Source organism: Protopterus annectens, chromosome 1.part2 (assembly GCF_019279795.1).
Source record: "Protopterus annectens isolate FY-2018-M chromosome 1.part2, PAN1.0, whole genome shotgun sequence".
Classification (NCBI taxonomy): Eukaryota; Metazoa; Chordata; order Ceratodontiformes; family Protopteridae; genus Protopterus; species Protopterus annectens.
The window spans coordinates 753,529,512-753,548,290 of record NC_056727.1 but is presented as its reverse complement, the minus strand read 5'-3'; the positions used below and the strand labels follow the sequence as shown (position 1 = coordinate 753,548,290).

The 18,779-nt window shown below is 43.0% G+C and overlaps 1 long non-coding RNA gene across 2 annotated transcripts in view; it reads left to right on the top strand.

Annotated features, from left to right (window-relative positions):
• LOC122791131 overlaps positions 1-18,779 on the top strand; it is a 1,637,998-nt gene that overhangs the window by 1,206,582 nt on the left and 412,637 nt on the right. The gene's annotated exons all lie outside the window — the stretch shown is intronic.

The window sequence follows — 18,779 nt, the reverse complement described above, 5'->3', positions numbered from 1 at the left end:
CAAGCAACATTACAGATGAGCAAATGTAAGTCTAACTAAGGTAGATAACTCCACCAGAGGACAGAACCAAACCTATGACCATGCATGTGAAAGGCAAACAGCCAAGCACAGTGCCGGGAGCTTTTCTCCCCGGGTCTCAACTGAAAATGAGCTACTTGCCCAGCCGGACACTACCCAGTTAACAAATGTAAAATAAATAAATAAATGAATAAGTAATGGGTGTGGAAATGTTATTTACAACAAACACGGCATTATGTACTGTTAAGGAATGTGTTATCTGTAGCATTGTGTACAGATGAATGTTACATTGCTGTTTGATGCGGTCAGAAAAGGAGGACCGCACATAGACAGGATATACCTGTATATAATCTCACATGGCATTATTATTGCCAAACCATGACACACAACACCACATCATGACAGTGGGACATCATGACAACTGTCATCCAGAAAACGTGTAGAATGACATGTCTGTATGTTACACATACCTGATATGGCAAAACAGAAATCCAAGGCATATCTCACTGTTAGTGATGGAGGCTGGACAATATATGTTGTCTGTCAGTTGCCCCAGTAACACACATGATTACAGGCTACTTTTTGCAGCACTATCTGCAGATTAACTGTCACAATGCATGGACAGTTGAATATGTGTGTGGAAAGTGTAATTGTGTTACTGTGTGCCATGCCCACATTGAAACCAAAGTAAATGTCACATGACAATGACACATAAACATGACATATACATGGCGTGCATGCACAAGAGTGCATATATAGTCCAATCAATGAAATGGCAATCAACATGCTGGCAGCAAAACACAAGTGGAGCACACAGACAATACTTATGGACCAGAGGGACCAGGCTGATGGGGATCAGACTCCTGAATGATCTTACAAGCTATTGCCCTGAACATATCTCATATAGCCCTTGCCATATCCTTAAAGAAGGACCCCAATATTTCCCTCATCTGTGTTCAAAACACATTGTTCATGACCTCCTGGATCTTCTCCAATAATCGTCTTGATCACAGTTATATCGACATCTCCTCTGGGGTGCATACAGGATGGCTTGGGACAGGGTTCTTTGGCATCATTGTTATCGTCATCATCATCATCATCATCACCGTCATCCTCAGAAGATTATATTAGTGGCCTTGCATGTGCTCGTCATCGTCTTTGGATTAGAGAATGTCCACAGGTCCCATGCTCTGTAAAGATTAATTGCAAAACACAACCAAAAGAAAAGAAAATGTCTATCATGCAGAACAGTTCCATGAATGTCATAGCACAACACAATATGATTATGATGACAATTATAGGTTCATAGGTGTTTACTAGGCTAACAACCACAAGGGCCTTTTTAAGCCTAGCCATGCATCATCCCAAATCTCTGAGAAGTTCTGATATCCTTGACAAGTGTAAGCATGGGCCTGAGTGATGAACCATTTACAGGCTACCTCTTTGCATTAGAGACATAGGTGCCAGACCAGGGATGAATTTCTGTTTTCCCATCCAGTTGTCCAAGTTGCCCTTGAATTGGGTTAGGGAGGAACTCGGCTTGAGGTGGATGGGGAGCCTATTGCATAGACGGGGTAGCCTCTGGTATACATACCTATCTCTCCAGCAGGTCCTGTTTATATCACAGGCAAGGTTTAAGCCTTTAGAATGGGTAATTCTGGTACTGTTTGTTTTGTGGATATGCAGGAGGCCCATCAGTTGAGTCTGACAATGCCCTGTATGCCAGGTATACATCTCCCCCTCAGAAGCCTGTAGGAAACAGAAAACAGGGATAGTGCCTTGAGGTGGTCTGCATAGGACATATTACTTACGCCCTGTATTCTTTTAGTGAGGAACCTCTGTGGAGATTGCAGTTATTGGATATGCCTGGTGAGGTACATACCAAAGAGGGCATTGTACTCAATGATAGGTCTGATGAATGCCAAATATAGTGGAACAATGATTTCCTTGGTGTTGAATGCCATACCATTGTTTATAAGTTGTGCAACATAGAATGAATTTTTCACCATTGTAGACACATGATGGTCAAAGGCTAGATTACTATCTATGTGTGCCCTAAGTCCCTGACTACTGGGTCAACTATAAGGGGTGTGTTGTCAATATGATAGTTACTAGGGATGGATGACTTCCCAAAGGATACTATTATGCATTTCTTGGCATTCAGTTTTAGTTCATGGCTCTGACACCAGTTGTTTGTCTGTGTCAGCCACTCCTGGAGAACATTAGTGTCAGTGTGAGATTCAATGACAGCTCCTAATTTGCAATCATCTGCAAATTTAGTCAGCAAGAGACCACTGACATTGGTTGTGACTTGAGAAGTAAATGCCAAAAAGGAGCAGTCTAAGGACTGATCCCTGAGGACTCTACTTGTGACTGGCCTTTTTGTAGAGGTAGACTCCCCAATTCTAACTTCCCGGGTCCTGTCTGTAAGCCAGTTGGCTATCCACCAGGTGACATACGGGTTTGTACCTAACCTCTTGAGTTTGTCAACAATACCCGAGTGGGGTATTGTGCCAAATGCCTTGGCCAGATCAAGGTAGGCAGTATGAACGATTTTGTCCTTATCCATTACTTTGGTGAACTTTTCAAAGAAGTCCACCAGGTTGAGAAAGCATGATCTGCCATTGACAAAATCAAACTGGGTTGGGTCCAGTGACTAGAGGTTTACTATAGCTCTATTGATCATCTCCATGATAATTCTTTCCATGGCTTTACATATAAGACTGGTGAGACTTATGGGTCTGTAGTTTCCAGGGTCTGTAGATGGCCCACCTTTGTGCAGAGGGATGACTGTTGCCTTTTTCCATTCATGAGGCATGAAGCCTGTTTGGAGGCTACAGTTAAATAGTAATTCCAGAGGCCCATTTGCACAGGGACTGATTACTTATGGCCCTATGTGTCCTATTCATAAAAAGGACATCAGTGTTCTTTACTGAACACTTCTGCATGTTTAGACACACCCACATGGGTCATTAGCTTTGTAAGAATGTACAGATGCTCAATTCAATGATTTATAAGAGCAGCTACAAAGTGTCATTGCCAAAATGAGGGAAAAGTGACATGACAATATTGTGGACAACTGGCAAGCCATGTAACAAACATCTGAGACAGGCAGCATAATAATTGTATGAACACACATCATTATAATAAGTACAACAGTACAAACAGTGTGCTATTTTCAGTCAACACAGCTGGTGACATATGAGAATCTAATGAATCTGTTACTAACAGTATTGAATGTGTACAACTGTATGCATTATCTACCAAAACAATTAGTAATCAGTAGCCTGAAAAATCAAAACATTATTAATATGCTTGCTGAGACTTAACTGCTGCAATCAAATGGGGATCTGCTCAAGTGTCAGTAAACCTAGGCTATTACTGTGTCTCTACAAAAATACCCAAGGGGTTGGAGAGAGATGCAACACCAATAACGATTTGCAGGGTGTGCTGAATATGAACTGCTGCAATCAAATGTGTATCTGCTCAAGTGACAGTAAACCTAGGATGTAAATGTGGTTCTTGCAAAAACACCCAGGGGCTTGGAGACAGATGCAATACCAATATTGACTTTCAAGGTGTACAGAATACAGTAGAGAGTTGATTATCCAAACTGATTATCCAAAACATCAGTTATCCAAACCAGTCTTCCAAAGTTTGCAGGTAGGAAAAATCGGAAAGTCTGAATATGTAAACATTATACATATTCGCTTAAGCATGTTTTTTGAGCTTGTAGCAAGCTTGTGTGTGAAAAATATTCTTTATTGTCCACTGAAATCGCTGAATGGTTGAAAAGTGTATTCCTGCATGCAGGAAAAAAACAAGATTTTAGAAGTTTTTTAACAAGTTTAATTATATGTTTGATTATCTGAACTGTGTGATTATCTGAACTACCCTAGGTCCCAATTAGTTTGGATAATCGATTCTCTACTATATGAACTGCTGCAATCATAGGGGTATCTCCTCAAATATCAGTAAACCCAGTGCTCCTACAAAAACACCAAAAAAGTCAGATACAGATACAGTGCCAATGTTGAACTGAAGGGCATATCACACAGTACACAGCAGACCAATCACCACAAAACACAAAGTGTGACAAACCTTACATCAGAAGCACCAATCAAAACACTTACAATAGTATGCAAAATATCCACTTGAAAGAATATGTGAGTGTGACAGATGTACCAACCCAACTGTTAGTTAGGCTGTGGAAAGCATTTAAAAAAAATGTGCTGAAACAATGGCTCAATGATACATAACAAAACACATCAACACTGTTAGATTTTACTCACAGTTGTAAGCACAGCTAACGTGATGATTTCACTTACCTTACTGATGCACGATGGGTATTCCTGCATTCTAATCAATATACATGTTATTATGAAGAATACAGGCCTGTAAACAAGGGAAGATGCATTTCATTTCATAAAACAGGTAAAATAATCCAAATTCCTCTCTCCCTACACTGATCCTCAAGCCTGTGCATCTGCTCAATGCACATGGCTCTGTTCCGGCTGCAATCCTCCATACCTGAAATAAAAAAAATAGGATTTATGAATAATCTATTCCTCAGGTAACACTGACATAGATTTTGCAGCACAGTTTATATAAATTTATTTCTGAATAATATTAGATAATCACAATACTCAGCTGACATTTTTACATTCAGGTGTTAACATCTTTGAACATAGATTGGAGGACATGAAATTCAAACCTGCAACCACAATCTACATCCAAACTCGAACCTTGAGAGCTACCTGCCTACTAAACACATCTTAACTGAAAAAAGAGCATCTTTTGCATGCAGTGAAAAGAGTTTATGTTATGACATCCTCTGGAAGGGGGGTGGTCTACTAAGGATTGCAAAGTATGAACATGTGCTGCTCATGTATCTAAACAGTTGGAAAATGACATTCATGCCAGCACTGTGTTCAGAAACATTAACAGTAATGGAGAACATCCATTCCTCAGGCAGTGTGACAGTATCATGTAGCATTTAGCTTCTGTGAACAAGACCATACATGTTGTTGTACATAATGGACGCAGTAGGGTATGTGTGAGGGCCATGATATTCCTTACAAAAGTGCACATCACTAGGAAAATAAATATATCTTCCCTGTTCTGCATTTCAGCTGTTATTCTGCCAATCCTACTCCCACAAAATTTGAGGGCGATGTTGTTCTACAACTGACTTTAATATTTCATGTAAAAACAGACCTTCATAGCACTTTTAAAAGTATACAATATTAATGAAATAATTACTCAGACATATAACAGGGTCAGCAATATTTACTGTCCCTGCTGTTACACAGCTAATGTTAATGGAATATTACGGATTACTTATAAGTTAGTAGGAATTCGACAGATAACTGTTATTCGCAACTATGCTTAAAATATATGCAAATATCAATGTGTAATATGCTTCTCTAAATAAATGCTATGGATACATTTAAGCAAGATAACAGTTACAGGTATATGCGTCCCCTCTCTGGATTTGAAAACACAGCACACCAAAATGTAGACATGATAGCATGTTTCTTTACAATCTGAGCTACAAGCTATAACATATTTTTAAATAGATATTGCTCTACAAACCCTGTTGTTAGAAAGGTGATGTTATCAGAGCTTTACAGATTCTGGCCATGTTCATAGAAACTACAAAGTACACAGTCATCCGTGGCATAGGTGCTATAGGTGTCTGTGATAAATGAGAAAAGTGGATATGTGAAATTGTGTAGTTAGATGTTGCAAAACATATGTACATTTACAAAAGACATAATTATGGATCTAATATTGTCAATGTTCATTCATTCCTCAACAATTGGGTTTGTATGTGAGACTCAGATCTGACTCCAACATTATTTTAGCTCGTGGCCACTAAAAAGCTCTTGAGCTCCTCCCTTACCCATAATGCACCACCCCCTAACATACCTCAGATCTCGTTTGCTGCTTTCATGTTTGGACATGGTCGCTTTGAGCTCTTGAACATTTGAGTAGAGTGGGAAGATACGGTAATTCTTTTGTTTATTTCCTATAAAAATCTTAAATTTATTGCTGTTTTCCTATCACTACCACCTCCCTTTTACACATTTTTAGTGTAATCTGCTTACCATAGTGGGATAGTGGGTAAGCCTTTTCCTGTTTTTCCTCTTTACATGCCTTTAGTGTAATTACTATTACCATTGCTGGTATTTTTACCTTTTAGTCTGTTAGTAAAAAAAAAAAAACTTCTTTTCTATTTTCTTCTATCATTAAAAATGTCTGAAAAGGGTCCATTTGGTTTTAAAAAGTGCCAGAAATGTGGCTACAAGTTTCCTCTCTCTGATGTGCATGCTTTGTACATGTACTGTTTGGGCCTAGACCATTTACAGGTGGATTGCTCCAGCTGCAAGATCTTTAACTTGCGAGCAGTCATGGACAGAAAAAATAAATTAATTCTGAAAGGACTGTTATTTTCTTCCTTTTCAGACGATACGTCTGGGACTCAGCCTCCCAGACCTAAGGTTAAGGAGCCTTCAGGTAAGCCTTCAGGGCCTTCTGGATCCTTGACTCCCTGATTGGATCCTACCATGGAACCACCATGGAAAAAACACAGAAAGTCGGATCTAAAGACTACTCCAGCTCAGCTGGTATCGGAGTCGAAAACAGTTTCCTAGAATCCTAACTTTTTTTATCTAAAGCCTTTGGCCAGGACCAGGTAGTTCCTGTATCTTGAGTACCACCAGCACTCTAGGCCCCCATCGGTAACTTTTTCTTGTTCTTCCAGAAGCCTGACCAAGGCTTATATGGACAGAATGATGAGGAATTTTTTCTTGGTGCAGATACAGATGGGAGTTCTTCCGGTTCCTACCTCTTTGGGTCAGGAAGTCCTTGTTTTATTACTCCACCAATTTCGGCTCCTTCTCCAATCCAACCTATCATTCTGGAGCCCTTGGATGCAAGTCTCCTGGTACCATCTGGATTGAATCTGAAGATTTTAGTATATGCGGCTCCCAGGTTGTTTCTGAGTGCAGCTGCTCTGACGGTTTTGGAGCCAGATGACTCTCAGAGCTGAAGTGTCCCTGTTAGACCCAAGAGTTAAGAGTCGACTCTGAAGTTGTTGGAGCCATGTCTTCCCCCCAGAGCCTCAGCATGGGACAGCTCAGCTCTGACCTCTGCCTCAGGTGGACTGCCTTTGAGGCAGGGGGAGCTGATGGGGCAAAAGTGTGGCTTCTTGGCTCCACTGGCTTCCTTCTTCCTGGAGTGTTCTGCCTTTGAGGCAGTGGAGAGAGTGTTCTCTCCTTCTGCAGGATGGACGGTCCCTACCCGCACGGATCTCCCCACTGGATCCTGTGTGCCTCTGTGCTTTGAGACTTAGCATTCTATGCCACAAGAACATCCAGCCCAAAGCCTCCAGGTCCCAGCAGGGTATTACTATCTCTTCTGAGCATCCCACTGAAGACATCCCTAGGAAGAAGAAGTGCAAGAGGAGGCACTCAGACTTCCCATAGGAGTCCATCATTAAAGATACTGATTTTGATGAAGGGGAAGGGTCCCAAAGATCACCACTTGATGACGATATTCTTAAGCATAGGGGTGGTTGGTCTACTGATAACTCTTCTCCAGAAGAATTGGTATTCTTGGAGGTCTTTGGGTCTGGCCCATCTACCTCCTGGATAACTCCACCTGCCAATGAGCATATTGACTTGATCTCTAGGTGGGCGTGGAAGGAGCCAGACACAGTTAAGCCAATCCCCAAAAGACTGTATCAGATTCTGGCACCACCTGTAGGAAGGAAGGTTTGGAGCAAGGCAGTGCCTGTAGATGCTAGACTCGTGGCGGCAGCCACCAGGAAGGCACTTGCGGAGCAGACTTCTTCTATCCATCCCCATAGCAGAGAGTCTAGGGATTTGGACAAATTTGGGAAGTGTGTTTATGCTTCAGTGACCTTTGACCTCACATCACTGAACTACTGGCACAATTTACAAGACTACAGAAGAACTTGATATAGGAACTGCAAAAATCCCTTTCTGGGACCACTACTGCTGAAACTCAGGCTTCTGTGGCCTCATAGTTGGTGGACCTACAATCCACTTCTAATTCGTCCATGAGGCTTATCTCTCATGCAGCTGAAGGTGCCTCAAGGAGAGTGGGTTCAGACATTTCCATTAGGAGGTATACCTGTATGTGCTTGTGTGACTTTGCAGAGCCCTTCAGTTCCTCTTTTGTTAATGCTTCTTTTGACAGAACCTCCATATTCGGCCCCAAAATGAAGGACACACTCTCCAGGTGCGAGCAGGATGGAAGGACCCTCTCTGCAGTGAGAGTATGTTTTTCGACCCCTCAAAAGACCTTCTCCAGGAAACAATGAGAAGGACAAAAATGGGGTTCAAGAAGTCCTAGGGTCCTTTTCAAGATCCACATGGAGATAGTTCCCCCAGAGACAGAGGGGGGACTCAAATGAAGATGCCACCCACGCAGCAGAGGAGGCCTACAGAACAAGGGTCTAGAGATTCCTTCTCTGACAAACCCTACCATCACTCCTGAAAGAAGACCCAATTCTTTTCCCTCTGGAGGCAATTGGGGATCATTTGTCTGCATCAGAGAGTCTGGCTAGACATCACAAAAGATATGTGGGTGCAGAGGATTATTTCCAGAGGTTATATAATTCCCTTTTCCCTTCCACCTCTATCTGTATGCAAATTTCCTGATGTTCCACCCAGTCAGAGTAAAGCAGCAGCACTAGAAATACAAAAGCTACTAGAAAAAATGAGTCACCCAAGAGGTCCCACCAGACCAGATAAAATTCAGAAATTACTCAAGATTCTTTTTAGTACCAAAGAAAACGGGACTGGAGACCAATTTTGGATCTTAGCAACTTGAACAAATCAGTTCAATACACAAAGTTTCAGATGGTCATGGTTCAGTCTATTCTGCCCTTTTTGTACAAGGACAACTGGTTGTGCTTGACAGACCTTCAGGATGAGTACTATTGCATAAAAATGAACAGACAATCCAGAAGATATCCATGCTTCTGGCCAGGAGCCAGTCATTGCTAGTTTACAGCACTGCCCTTTAGTTTCATGACAGACCCTAGGGTGTTCATGAAATGCATGGCAGTGGTAGCAGTTCACTTGAGACTACAGCTATTCTGAGTGTTTATGTACTTGGATGACTGGCTCATTACCACCCCTACCAGGCATCTACTAATAAGACCATGAGATCAGGTATTCCATACTTGCTCCTGTCTAGGAATAACAGTAAATTACAACAAATCTCATAACCATGTCAGATATTGGAATTCATAGGAGCAAATTTCAACACAATATCAGTGATAGCTTCTCTTCCTCTCTCAAGAGAACGAAGTATCAGATTCCAGGTCAGACGAATAATTCACAATACCACAATCTCAGCCCAATTGATTCTACAAGCCCTGGGATCAGTGTCGGTGGCTATAGTCCTAGTTCCTATAGCAAGATTTTAGATGAGAATTCTTCAATGGATATTAGCAATACAATGGTCTATTCTTTACCAACACGTCAGCCCAAATAAGAATCACTCAGGCATGTAAGAGATACCTTTGGTGGTGGACTCAATCAGATCAGGTTCTACAAGACCATCCTTTCATTGTCCCTCAACCCAAGGCCATAGTTACCACTGACATATGGGGACTGGGGAAAACAGTCTAAGCCACTTGGCCCCCAAAGAGGCCAACATGCATATCAATTTCCTGTAAAATGTATCAATGTCCTTTAAATGATAGCAGTGCTGTTAGCATTGCAGGCCTTCCAAGGCTCTCTCCCTTTCAGGACAATTGCAATTCAGACAGACAATATGCCAGTAGTTTGGCATATCAATAAACAAGGAGGAACCAAGTCTTAACCCTTGTGTTGAGAAGCCCTCAGAGTGTGACAATGAGCAATCTCATCCAACTGGTTTCTGACAGCAATGCACATTCTGGGGAAGTCCATTGTGATAGCAGACAAATTGAGCAGGTCCATTCTACTACCTCACGAGTGTTCTCTCAATACGAAGGGGGCAGAAATTATTTTTTTGCCAGTGGGTCTGACCTTGCTGAGATCTCTTTGCATCTCCCCTAAACAACAAGTACAGCAACTTCTTTGCCCTAATCCTCCCAACTGGATTAATTACCGAGGGATGCTCTACTATATGATTGCCCCCCCAGTCTCGTCTGTGCATATCCTCCAACTCCCTTGATTCCCAAATTTCTACAGAAAGCTTTCTGGTTGAAGAGCAAAGTTACCCCCATTGCACCTTACTGGCCTCAACAGATTTGGTTCCCCTTTCTTTGGCCTCATCTAATTTACCCACCTTGGATTCTGGAGCCAATTCCAGACCTCCTATCTAACCCGAAGGCATGATTCACCTGAATATCTCAAACTTAAACTGGCAGCATATTTTCTCTGCTTTCTTTAATAGTTAGACAACTTATGCTCTTGTCCCCTGTCCATCATATGCCTTTATCTTCCCCTAAAGCTCCTGCAAAATAACTTTACAGAAGTAAATGGAAGAGTTACACCAGAAATATATTTACCCCTATTCTGCCCCTGTACAAAGTGTCCTTGAATTTTTGGCAACAATTTTCAATGAAGGAGCTAGCTCTTCAACCATTAGAGTTCAATTAGCAGCCTTCTCGAATTTTCACATTGGAGTTGAGAACTCCCACTGGCTTCATAGGTTCATAGGTTCATACTAGGCTATCTGCCCTAGGGCATTTACAAGCCTAGCCAGAGTGTGTTTGGCTTTCACCACCCATTTTAAATGAATTTTGCTATGCCCTTTTTCGAGGTTAGTATGCTGTGCCTCTGTCTAACAGTGACACAGAGGTGATACCCGGAGTAAATCTACAATCTCCCATCCACTCATCAAGATTCCTCTTGAAGAGAGTCAATGAGGGACTCTGCCTAACCTGGACTGGGATTTTATTCCAGAGTGAAGGGAGCCTCTGGGTTATGAATCTGTCCCTCCAGCATGTCCTATTTATTTCAGTGCTGAGGTTCAAGTCTCTCGAGCACGTAGCTCGATGGGATTTGGATTTTCTGAGGTGCAGCATGTCCATTAATTCCGGTTTGGACATGGCTTTATACATCAGGCACAGATTGCCTCTGAGCAGGCGGTATGCCACTGAGTAGAGCTGGAGTTTCTTTAACCGGGCAGCATATGGCATCTGTTTGAGTCCTTTGATCCTCTTGGAGAGGTACTTTTGGGGTCTTTCCAGTTGCTGCAGGTGTCTGGTAAGGTACATCCCAAAAGGGGCATTGTACTCAATTATGGGCCTGATGAGGGATGAGTAAAGAGGCACGATGACCTCCCCTGATCTAGATGTGAATCCCTTCATGATTAGGTGGGCTATATAAAATGTTTTTCTAACCACTTTGGCCACGTGGTTGTCGAATGAGAGATTGCTATCAACTTGGGTCCCCAGGTCCCTAATTACTTCTTCCGTACCTAATGGATTACCATCTGTGTGGTAATTTGTGGGCACTTTGTTTTTGCTGAAGGGGATGACTATACACTTTTTGGCGTTTAGCTTGAGGCCATGGCTCTGGCACTAGTTGTCTATTTCTATGAGGCCCTTTTGTAGGATGCTTGTGTCGGCTGGAGAGTCGATTATGGCGCCCAGTTTGCAGTCATCTGCGAACTTGGTCAGCCACAGTCCTTCCGTGTTGGCCTATACCGAACAAGAGAGGTCCCAGGACTGAGCCTTGTGGGATGCCACTTGTATCTGGTTTGGAGTCTGACATGGTTCCAGCAATTTTAACCATGTGGGTTCTGTCCTTGAGCCAGTTTGCAACCCATCTAGTGACATAGGGGTTTATATTTAAGCTGGTGAGCTTATCTATAATGCCCGAGTGGGGTATTGTATCGAAGGCTTTTGCGAGGTCCAGGTAGGCTGTGTGGACCACCTTCCCCTTGTCAGTGGCCTTGGTGACTGTTTCAAAGAAATCAACCAGGTTTAAGAGGCAGGATCTGCCCTTAACAAAGCTGAACTGGGTAGGATCCAGTGTCTGTAGGTCCCCAATATCTTTATTTATGAGGTCCATGATGATATTTTCCATAGCTTTGCAGACCAAGCTAGTCAGGCTTATGGGGCAATAGTTTCCAGGATCTGTTGAGGCACCACCTTTGTGGAGAGGGACCACTGTTGCTGTACGCCACTCTTTGGGTACATATCCTGTAGTAAGGCTGAGATTGAACAGTAGTTTTATGTTTGGGTTTAGTTCTTCTTGGAGTTCATGTAGGACGCAGCCCAGGACACTGTCTGGTCCCATTGATGCTGTGTTTGTTGCTTTGGAGAGGGCGGCTCTTACCTGAGCATCTGAGATGTCAGGGGGGCAGCACTCTGCTGGGATAGATATTTGCCCTTTTGGTGGGGAAGGGGGGAGAAGTTTGCGCTGAACCTGTCAGCTAGGATGTTGGCAATGTCTGTGGGTTCGGTGTATTTTTTGTCATTTTGGACTAATTCTGAGCATATCTTGGAATTCCCACCCAGGTTCCTAACATAACTAAAGAAAGCCTTGTGATTATCCTTAGTGTCCTGTGCAATTTTTCTCTTGAAGCTGGCCTTAGACGATTTTATGAGTGCCCGTAGTTTTTTGCTAATACTGATCAGAGATGCCTTCCCTTTTTGGGATTTTGCTCTATTATGTAGTAGCTTCCTCCTTCTATTGTATAGTTTGTTTATGGCTGGGGTCCACCAGACAGGACGCCTGCCTTTGGAGAATTGGGTCTTGGTTTTGTTTGGGATTGCATGATCCATGCATTCCTGAAGGTGTTCATAGAATGCATTTATAAAGGATTCTGCAGTCTGGGCCATATTTTCCACAGGCCCGGGGGCTTTGAAGGATTCCACCTCAGTTTTGAGGAGTGTGAAATTTGCTTTAGAGAAGTTTTTCACTGTGGTTTTCTGGGCAGGGGGCTGGGGTCGGGATGTGAATATCTAGTGAGATTAGTTTATGGTCTGATCTTACCAGTGAGGGATACACTTCTGGTCTGGAGCATAGAGTCCCCATGTTGGTGATGATCAGGTCCAGTATGTTTTCCCCTCTTGTGGAAGTGGTAACAAGTTGTTCCATAGCATTTGAGTTTATAAATTCTAGGAACCTTTGGGCTAAGGTGTTGGAGTTAGAGTAATGCTCCCAGTCTATGTTTGGGTAGTTGAAGTCACCCAATATAATGGTGTTTGGAGAGACCTTCATATTTTCCAGTGTTCACAGGAAGGCCGAGTGGGGTTCCTGGGTTTGGGAGGGTGGTCTGTAGCAGGCTATAAACTGGAAGGCAGTTTTACCCACTGTTAGTTGCACATGGATAGTCTCTGATGCTTCGTGCTGTGCCACCAACCTGGAGGTGTGGGTATCTTTGACGAATATTGATACTCCCCCTCCTTTTGTGGTTCGGTCCAAGTTTTTGGGCCGAAAAACATGGTATGAGGTATAACCTGGTAGTGCTTGGGTGCTCTCGGGAGCCTTGAACCAGGTTTCTGTTGCTGCACAGATATTGATGTTCTCCATGCTAAGGAGAGTTTCGAGTGTGTGCATCTTGAGGTTTAGGCTTCTGGCATTGAGTAGCATTACTCTTAGTTTCTTATCCCTTGTGATACCAATGGAGGTGGGTTTGTCTTTTGAGCCTTGCCTAAAAAAGGCACTATGGGGGTGGCAAGAGCCTTTGCCAATATCCAAAATCCCAGGTGTGACAGGTGCAAGCCGTCCCTAGCGAAGCATCGTGGCTTGTCGAGCATGTCATCCCAGGCTGACAGGCATTGGATCCCCTTTGAATGACACCAATACTTAAGCCAATTGTTGAAATTGATCATCTTGTCTTCATATTGTGGCATCATTCTTGGTGAGGGTAAGATGCTACTCAAGGTCAGGGTCATACAGGCCTGGGCTACATGCTCAGAGAGCTCCTTTATGTCTCTTTTCATGTAGTCCAGGAAGGTACGTCTCAGGTCATTCACACCAGCATGGACAATGACTGAGTCATATTTGTACTTGCCTTGGAGTGACCTGAGTGCTTGTGTTATGTGGCGGATCCTAGCGCCCGACAGGCAGCTCAACGTGACCTTCTCCTTGTTCAGCCTGGTGAGTGGGACGTCAGTGTGCCTGACGATAGAGTCACCTATTACAAGTGTATCAGGTGTGTTGTTTAGCCTTAAGGGCTGTGACTGTTCGGCACACTGGCTTTGTGAGCCATGTGTTGCATGTGTTTTGTTTTGGGGTAGCGGTTGCTTGGGTGTCTGCTTTGGAGGTCTCTGTTGCTTAGGCAGATTTTTATTTAGAGCCTCCGAGTATGTTTTTGTGTGTTTATGTGCTTGGTTTGCTGTCTTGGTAGGTCTATGTGAGACTGGAATTGTAGTGAGTGTGGTTTCCTTCTCCTCCTGACTGGTTACGCCAGTACTGAGTTGAGAGAGCTTAGCCTCCAATTTGGCTATATGGTTACATCTCTCACGTGTTGGAATTTGTTGGGAGGAGGAGAGGGTTGTCTGTGTACATGAGGCAGTTGTAACAGTGCCTCAAGATTCCCAGATTCACCAGCTGGACCAGAGAGGAGATTGACAACTGACATTTGGACATGCTACAATAGTATTGGGAATTCCTTTATAATTGAAAAAATGGCCAATGGGGAACAAGGTACTCAAGGGGAGTTTGTGAGGGTGTAGTGCTTTTAATTTTTTAGTGCTGACTTATATAATTGCTTTAGTGAGCAAGTGCCAGGCTTTAGAGTAGGAATAGGGTGTTTATTATGAGAACTAGATCAGTTCTAAGGGAAAAAGTGAAGAGCAGACTTTCTGGAGCCGAGAATGGTTTAAACCCAATTAAGTGGTGTTGCCTGATGCTTCGCTATGTGCAAAATCGCGCAAAGCCGAGTTAAAGCGGATTTTATACAGGGGGGACTTGAAAGAGCTAGAAACTGGCCCAAAACAGCCAATAGACTACCAGATTCTTGTGCTGGGAACACTCCTCCAGGGATAGATAGGCTGCTCTAAGCTCCCCACTGCCACTGGTGAACAAAGAAGCCTCCCTTTAGCCAAGAAAGGAAATGGGCAACACAGGAACTTTCCAAAAGTCCAGAATACAGCAAAGCCTGTATTTGGACTACTCTAGGTCAGGAAAGACAGGAAACAAGGATAATTTTTTTTTTCTTTTTTCAACAAACAGCAGGAAAATGCAATAAATATGTAACACAGGCTAGCGCACTTGAGTGTGTAGCCTCAACAGGTAAATGCAACAAACAGGGCAAAGTTTAAAAGTGCAGGTGCAAAAACAACTTTAAACAGTTTAAAACAGTTCAAGAAGCAGAAATACTTGCAGTTTAGCTAGATCGGACATTTGCCCAGGTAGTAGCAGCAAAAAAAAACACTTTTATCAGGTTAGCAGTCGCTCTTTTAGCCTCTCTGCTGCTAGCACCACTCTGCAGGACCATGAGGAGCTTGGCTGAGTAGTAACAAGCGCAAAAAATGCGCCAAAGCGGGTTTTATACAGGGGGACTTGAAAGAGTTAGAAATTGACCCAAAACGGCCAATAGACTACCAGATTCTTGCACTGGGAACACTCCTCCAGGGATAGATAGGCTGCTCTAAGCTCCCCACTGCTACTCGTGAACAAAGAAGCCTCCCTTTATCCAAGAAAGGAAATGGGCAACACAGGAACCTTCCAAAAGTCCAGAATACAGCAAAGCCTGTATTTGGACTACTCTAGGTCAGAAAAGACGGGAAACAAGGATAATTTTTTTTTTTTCTTTTTTGCAACAAACAGTAGGAAAATACAATAAATATGTAACACAGGCTAGCACACTTGAGTGTGTAGCCTCAAAAGGTAAATGCAACAAACATGGCAAACTTTAAAAGTGCAGGTGCAAAAACAACTTTAAACAGTTTAAAACAGTTCAAGAACTAGTTCACCTAAACTTTGTAAGGCCATCCTGAGAGGTACCCTTCTTTTGAGACCTCCTTATAAAGATCCATCTCCTGCATAGGACTTAAATCTGATACTGCAGGCCTTGATTCATTCCCCATTTGAACCGGCTGCAAAATGTGATCTCTCATTTCTGACCTGGAGGACTATATTTTTGGTAGTCATCATCTGTGCTAGAAAGTTTCAGAACTTCAAGCATTGTTTTATAAACCTCCCTACTTGATTTTTCACAGGGATAGACTAACATTTTGAATCAGTCCTTCTTTTCTTCCTAAGGTGGCATCAGAATCTAACATCAACCAGTCCATTAGTCAGTTTTCTTTCCTAAATTTGCAAATATGATATATATTGCACTTATTGGACGTTCCCAGACAATTACGTTTACATAGAACAAATTAAATTAGAAAGATGGATAAATTATTTTTCTCCTTTGCAGATTCTAAATTGGGTAAATCAGTTGCAAAGGTGACTTTAGCCAGATGGGTGATGGATTTTATATCATTTAGGTTCATAGGTTCATAGGTAGGTACTAGGCTATCTGCCCGAGGGCATTTATAAGCTTAGCCAGAGTTTGTCAGCTTTCACCACCCCATTGATTAATTAACTGATCCTCTGTCAAGCAGAGCCAATGAAGTGATCCCAGGGGTGTATTTTCTGTTACCCATCCACTCGTCAAGGTTTTTCTTGAAGAGTGTTAGTGAGGGGCTCTGCCTGATGTAATTTGGAATTTTGTTCCAAAGCATGGGGAATCTCTTTGACAGGAATCTATCCCTCCAACATGTTCTATTTATTGTTGTGGTGAGGTTTTAGCTCACTAGAGCGCGTGGCTCACAGTGACTTGGATTTCTTTAGGTGGAGCATGTCCATCAATTCTGAGTTGGATATGGCTTTTTAAGTCAGGCAGAGATCACCTCTGAGTAACCGATATGCCACTGAGTACAGTCGGAGTTTATTCTGTCGGGCAAAATAGGACATATGTTTGAGACCAGTAATCCTCTTGGTGAGGTACTTTTGTGGTCTTTCCAGCTGTTGGAAGTGTCTTGTGAGGTACATCCCAAATGGGGCATTGTACTGTATGATGGGTCTAATGAGTGACAAGTAGAGGGGCACTATAACCTCTTTATTTCTTGATACGAACCCTTTAGTAATTAGATGGGCCACATAGAAGGATTTCCTAACTACTTTGGCAATATGATTGTCAAAGGAGAGATTACTATCTTCATGGGTCCCCAGATCTCTTACTACCTCTTCTGTATTAAGGGGGCTGTCACCTATGTGGTAATTCATGGGTGTTTTGTTTTTCCCAAATGGGATGACTATGCATTTTTTGGCATTTAGCTTGAGGCCATGACTTTGACACCAGGTATCCATCTCAGTAAGGCCCTTTGGAGGATGTCTGTGTCAGCCAGAGAGTCAGTTATGGCTCCCAGTTTGCAGTCATCAGCGAACTTGGTTAGCCATAGTCCTCCTGTGTTTGCCTGTACTTCTGAGAAGTATATGCTGAACAGTAGGGGTCCCAGGACCGAGCCTTGTGGGATACCACTTGTGACTGGTTTAGAGTCGGACCCGGATCCCGCTATTCTTACAGTGTGAGTTCTGTCTGTAAGCCAGATGGCAACCCATCTCTTGACATAGGGGTTTATGTTCAGGCTGGTGAATTTTTCTGTAATACCTGAGTGGGGAATGGTGTCGAAAGCCTTGGCGAGGTCAAGGTAGGTTGTGTGAACCACCTTTCCCTCGTCTATGGCCTTGGTGACTGTCCCGAAGAAGTCAACCAGGTTTAGTAGGCATGATCTGCCCTTAACAAAGCCGAACTGGGTCAGATCAAGTGTTTGGAGGTTCCCATTGTCTTTGTTACACCATCTGGTCCCATTGACGGTGTGTTTTTGGCTTTTGAAAGGGCTGTTTTCACCTGTGCGTCTGTGATTTTTGGGACACTACACTTTTCCGGTATTGTTGTGGGCCCTTTTGGAGGTGAGAGGGGGGTGAAGTTTGCACTGAATCTATCTGCCAGGATGTTGGCAATATCAGTAGGTTCAGTATATTTTGTGCTATTTTGCACTAGTTCAGTGCATATCTGCGAGTTGCCACTTAGATTCTTAACATAGCTAAAGAAGGCTTTGTGGTTATCTTTTGAATCCTTGGCTATTTTTCTTTCGAAGTTAGCCTTGGATGATTTCATGAGGGACCTCAGTTTCTTACTGATACTGATCAAGGATGTCTTTCCTTCTTGGGATTTGATTTTTTCTGAACTAGTTTCCTCCTTCTATTGTATAGCCTGTTTATTGCAGGGGTCCACCAAACTGGTTTCCTTCTCTTAGAGGAGTGAATCTTGGCTTTGCTAGGGATGGCACGATCCATGCATCCTTGCAGGTGCTCATAGAGTGCATTTGTAAAGGTTTCTGCATCTTGGGCAGTGTTATCCTTTAGCGTGGGGGCTGTGAAACTTACCACCTCTGTCTTAAGTAAGGTGAAGTTTGCTTTAGAAAAGTTTTTTACTGTGGTTTCTTTAGTTGGGGGTGGTGGTGGGGTGTGGACATCCAGAGTGATTAGTTTATGGTCTGAGCTAACCAGTGATGGGTTGACCTCTGGTGTGGAACACCTGTCACCCATGTTGGTGATGACCAGGTCCAATATGTTTTCAACTCTGGTAGGGAAGTTTACCAGCTGATCCAGGGCGTTTGAGTTGATGAATTCCAGGGAGCGCTGGGCCTGGGAATTTGTACTCGAGTAGTTTTCCCAGTGAATGGTAGGGTAATTGAAATCACCCAATATCAGGGTGTTTGGTAGGACCTTCATGTTTTCCAGTGTCTCCAGAAAGGTGTAGTGGTGGTCCTGGGTCATGGA